The sequence below is a fragment of the Ochlerotatus camptorhynchus genome, unplaced genomic scaffold (assembly GCF_037179485.1).
Source record: "Ochlerotatus camptorhynchus isolate MF236.1 unplaced genomic scaffold, CSIRO-AGI_Acam_v1.1 ptg000491l, whole genome shotgun sequence".
Taxonomy (NCBI): Eukaryota; Metazoa; Arthropoda; class Insecta; order Diptera; family Culicidae; genus Ochlerotatus; species Ochlerotatus camptorhynchus.
Window position 1 is genome coordinate 2,594,050 of NW_027040976.1, and position 6,000 is coordinate 2,600,049.

Here is a 6,000-nt window from a genome sequence, read left to right on the forward strand (position 1 = left end):
ATTTATTGATCACATTCAAATAAACATACTTCGACTTTCGTGTTTAGATTTTCACATTTTCCATACTTTTTCCGCGTTCAATCTGTGTTGTATCAACGATTTTATAAGAAAGTTCTTCAATTCGTGGCAGTTTGGTAACATTACTGGGAAAGGAACAGAATGCAGGTATGTTGAAAACTCTTTTCCTGAATTTTCAATGACATCCTCACTCCGCTGTGTATAACAGTAGTCCAACGTCGCATAGTAATGGAAGATTTGTTTTGAAGGATAATCACGTAGACGGTCTGTTGATTTTTGTAGCAAAATAGTATAGCGGCTGATTTCCAAATCAAAAGGAACTCGGGTTGTGCACATTGAAAGGCATTCATTACACGCTTTATTAGTGGTTAATGAATTTAGTAGTATATTTCTACAATGGTTGAACAGAGCATTTAAATTGGAATAACATTTCCATAAGCAATTGAATCAACTGAAGAGAAATCATAGCACTCGAAAGTAAACAATACAACGAACGAACGAACTTGAACGAACTGCTGAAGGAAGAATGTAAACAAGCTTTATAAGAGTCATGTGGGTAGGTGCACTCCCATCACCACACGGCTAATGAGAACGACTCAAATTTGAGTTTAGTTCACTCATAATCGCCAAAAGTGCAGAATGTTATGTTATTAATTATTAATTATTATGTATTAATTATTAATTATTATGTTGAGTTAATTTGCCTCATGTTTTCCCAGGTTTTTCCAGGAAAAAATTCCCGAATTTGAGAAAAGTAAAGATTGGATTCACTCAGTCTATTGGTACTACTCCGAGACTGAATAAAATTTTCGTCAATTTCCTCATTTTCCGGCAGATTTTTTAGGTTTTCCACAGGAAACCATGGGACAAATTTTACTCATCGCTGAGTTCCTGCACTTTTGGCGATTATGAGTGAACTAAACTCAAATTTGAGTCGTTCTCATTCGCCGTGCATGTACACGTTATTTATCGAGCAAAGAATGAACTTTTGACAGCATGTATATGCAATTTGAGAGTAGTGCATTAGCAAAACAATTTGTGGCATGGAAAACTTTTCAAGTTGTTTTCCGGCTGACTTGGAAAATAAAATCGACTGTGTTCCCAACACACAGGTGCTAACCAGTTGTTCTATTATTGGCAACTCGAAATCAGCCCCATTTATAAATGTGCATAATTCATTTCTAAAAAAAACCTTGGTAAAATGCGTTTTCTCACTTGTAACCATCAGATCAGATTCAAACTGAAATACTAAGGAATCGTTTGAATACATTCAGCGCAGTGTTTTGGTGACACAATACTAATTAAATGTTGGTTTCCGGGAACAGTCAATGGGTGTCGAAGCCGTCATTTACCCTACCAAATAGAAAAACATTGCTTAAAATAATTATAAGAATAAATTCAGCATCAACGGCTATAACAAGGGGTCCACAATAAGACAGCTTACCCCAGTTATTAATGGAGCAGTCGGTGAGTAGAGGTTGTTTTCGGGAGCCGTTATCGGATGATTGCTGAATTATTACAGACCGGTTGGTATGGTGATCGGAGTTAGTTTATGCTATGCTGTTTATTTTTGGAATTAATTAAACCTGGTTTGGGGGATGGGAATGAGGCGTTCAGTAAAAGTGTTTTATGTTGATAGCAGGTGGCAAGGTCGTATCTTGATGATTTACGAAAGTTGAGAAGGGGAAATTTCTGAATTAAGCTCATTCGTTGTTTCTTGTCTTATGACACAAATCTCAGGGCAGGTTGATGGTCATTTTATAGGGAGTCAGAAATTAAATTTTCGACCCATTTTAATTTAAAGTGGGATCGGCATTGATTAGCTTAACAACAACAAAAATCTTTTTATATCATTGTGGTAAATAGCTTAGAGTTTATGTCCATTTATGGGGTACAATAGCTCTTCGCCGAGTTACTCTCCAGTTTTGATTGGGACGACTTATTGGACACCGTTGATTGTAAGTCCGCCGCTCAATCTATTTCCAATGTCTTGTCATTCATCATCATACGACCCGTCCACCATGGCATACGAGCGAATTTTGACGACTGAAATACAGAAAGTGAGCCGCTCTTAGGAAATTCACCAAGCACCGCACACTATCCCTTCAACGTCACTATGTCAGGATCAATCACGAATACAAACGAGTTGCGAAACGGTGCCTTCTCCACTATCGACGTGGATTGCAGAGAAAGCTTAAATCACAACCCAAGCAGTTTTGGAAGTTTCTCAACGAACAACGTCATGAAGCTGGTCACGATCATCTATGAAACATAATGTTAACGTGACCTCATCTACGCAAGATATCTGTCTGCTGTTCTCTGAAAAATTTGCTACTATCTTTACGGACGAGAGACTGAGTGATGACCGTCTGGCTGCCAGTTACGTACCACTCTCTGGCCAAACCATGAGCAGAATTGAAACTCAATAATTGGACAATTCGGGTCCCGACGGAATTCCAAACGACGTTTCTCAAAACTCACTTGGACAGTTGTTTGCCTCCACTGCTGCACGTTTTTCAACGGTCCGTGGACGTTGGCGTTTTCCCATCCTGTTGGAAGCTAGCGCACATGTTTCCAGTACACAAGAAAGGCAACATACAGGACGTTGACTCCTTGACGTACGGCAGCATGCGCTCCGGCAAGCACACGGCTCCTCCACTAACTTTGCAGTCCTCGGGAAAGTACTTAAGAAGCCCAGGACAACGGTCACCATGCGGAGTTAGTCTCCCTTGATATTTCAAAGGCGTTCATCAGGCAGCTCATCGGCTGGGGCCTGGAAGGCCACGTTACACATTTTGTACAGAATTTCCTCCTTCATCGTACCTTCCCGGTGACTGTCGGGAACACTCGCTCGGATCCATTTCCCGAGGAAACTGGAGTGCCCCAGGGATGCGTCATAGCAGTAACGCTATTCCTGGTGGCAATGAACGGGGTATTCAGCCGATTGCCCAAGAATGCGCACGTAATCGTTTATGACGACGACATACTCATCGTCGTAACGGCAACCGTGAGATACGCCAAAGTGTCGCTCGGGCTGTTATCGACAGTCGACTTTTCTACGGCCTCGAAATAACCTGCTTAGCCACCGAGAAGCTCAACCACATCCTCGCTCCGGTATACAATACCTACGTACGCATCGTATCCGGCCTTCTCCCTTCCACGCCTGCAGCCATTGCTGCTGCAGCCATTGCTACGAAAGCCGCTGCCCTCACTGCTAAGACATCCGGGAACGAAAGGGTCTTTCCCCTCAACGAGGGTAACAGAGCCCTCCGCACTGCAGCCAACCGCGACCTCCACCCGGTGGCCAGGGTCCACTGGCATGGAGAGCAGAGTTGGCGATCAAACGTCGTCAAAATAGATAAGCGGATTAAAAGTGGATTCCAAGCCGGAGATAACTCTGTAGCTTTGAGATGTTCTGTTGCAGAGCTTATCGGGTCGGTTTATCCAGGGCACGTTCATCGCTTTACGGACGGATCGCGGTCGTGGGCTGGAGTTGGACTAGGAGTGGCAGGACCGAACACTGCAACGAGTCAAAGTCTACCGGAGGAGTGTTCCGTCTTTTCCGCTGAAGCCGCAACTATTCTAGACGCAGCCATCACTCCGGCAGAACAACCGATCCTCGTATTAACTGACTAACACAGCGTCATCCAAGCGCTGTAAGCCAAAGTCCCGAGCCACCCCTGGATACAAGCCATTTCACGGTTCGCCCCACCTTCAACCGTCTTTACGTGGGTCCCCGGCCACTGCGATGTTCCCGGAAACGAGGCTGCGGACAGACTGGCGGGATCTGGTGCATCCCGTCCCCGTTACACCAGGAACGTACTCCTCCTAGACGTCGGGCGTTGGATTATGAATACCATTATGGAAGCCTGGCAGCAGGAATGGTTCCAATCGCGGACCATTTTCCTGAGGAAGATCAAGGAAACCGTACGCTCCTGGCTAGATAGCCAAAAGTACAAGGACCAGCGGATTTCCTGTAATTTCGGTGAGACACCTTTCCGCAAGGTCTGTTCAATTTGCATCATCACCGCCTCGGTGGAGCACGCGCTGTGTATCTGCTCGGGCAGAAGCATGGACTCTCGGAGGACGTCAATAATCTGCTTGGGTACGACCCCTCGACGTTGGCTGCGCAGATCTCCTTTCTGAAGGAAGCCCACTTGTATGATCAAATATCAAGACCAACAATTGAAATGGCCTTAACTCCATTTTGTAAACAAACCTTGTAAGGCCATTTTCTAGCGAACCGAATCCTTAATTCGCAACCCTAAACCACAATCGGGTAGAGGAGAATTTTTCATTATGTTGATTTGCCTTTGCGGACTTCGGCTCGCGAGAAAATGGCCTTACAAGGTTTGTTTAAAAAATGGAGTTAAGGCCATTTCCATTGTTGGTCTTGATATAGCCCCCCGTCGGTGCCTGCACTGATCGTGTGTTCCTCACGTTTCTATTTTTTCTGCCGTCTGGGTTTCTCCGCCGGACCGGGCACTGTCTCCTACGGTGGAGCTCTACCTTGTTCACACACCCATTCCTCACCACAGCCCCGATCTAATCCTCACCTTGCATTAAGTTTTTAAAATGTTGTCTGTCTCATTCGTTGGGTAATCAGAGCCAGTTATACGTAAAGTTCATGTCAAATTGAAACCAACTTTTTTTAGGCATTATCTAGCCTGACCAGCTGCTGGTGATGAACAAGCCTACAGCTAAAAATCACGGTTATAAAGAAAAAACGAACTAGGTAAGGAACTGGATACACAACTCTCTTTCACTCACAAAGCTTCCAAAATTCTAGGGTTTATCTTCAGGATTGCCAAAGACTTTACGGATATCTACTGCCTTAAATCGTAGTACTGCTCCTGGTCTCGTTCCATATTAGAATTCTGCTCGGTTGCCTGGACTCCTCACTACAACAACGGTGTTGAAATAGTTGAGTCTGTTCAACGACGATTCCTGAGATATGCGCTATGTAAACTGCCGTGGACGGATCCTTTCCGATTGCTTAGCTACGAAACGCACCGTTTGCTCTGTTCTTCTTGAGCAAGTTGTCATCAACGTTCAACCCAAAGGCCTACGGAATAATTCAATGCTGCGCCTGCCCGTGTAGCGAACTAATTATAGCATGTTCGGCGCAATCGGTGGTTTACAGAGACTCTTCATTAGAATCTCCGCACTCTTCGACTTTGACCTGACTTGCCAGCTGCTTTGCCGGAGGTTCAGTTAGTTTTTCCCTAGATCAGTTAAGTTTTGTTTAGTAATGTTCCTTTTTTTACGAGATGGCTATCTATGTACTTATTGATGTTTAATTTAAGTACTTTTCATGTTTACGTTAGTTTACATCATTGAGCCGATAACGCCTGTTGATGTTCAGTCAAGGCCGTCAGGATGGTTCATCGGTTGCGAAGTGAAGTATTTTTATAAGTGATGCGTTATATTCTCAATGTTTTGATTGAATCCTAACGTTACCTCAATATTATATCACAGACAAACATACACAACACATTGTACACTTCTCATTGTAAACATCGTCACTAAAACACTAATGCAATCTGTTGTATATACGGTGATGGGCAATACACTCAACAGATGGCTGTAAACGTGAAACGCAAGGGAATTGATTATGCGCACCACAGGTGGTGGTACTACCAACTAAAAACATTCAAATTGACCGTTAAAAGGAAACGCTTTGAGAATGTTATGTATGCTTGCCTGTTATCATACCTTCACTATCACAACTTTGGGTAATCCGCGAAAGTACTTGCATTTTTCCCAGACACTTTTGATCTAACTGTAATCCCTCCTCAACACAGAAAAAAAATTCTGATTTTTAACTATTTAGTCTAGTCTAGTCTACACATACACAGCCAGTACTTGAAAGAATCCTGGAAAATGATAGAAATACATCTATAATTTTTCTTGTCATTATTAATGCCTGCTGCACATCAAGGATGTGAAACAAACAATAAAGCGGCCAGGCCTACTGTGTAG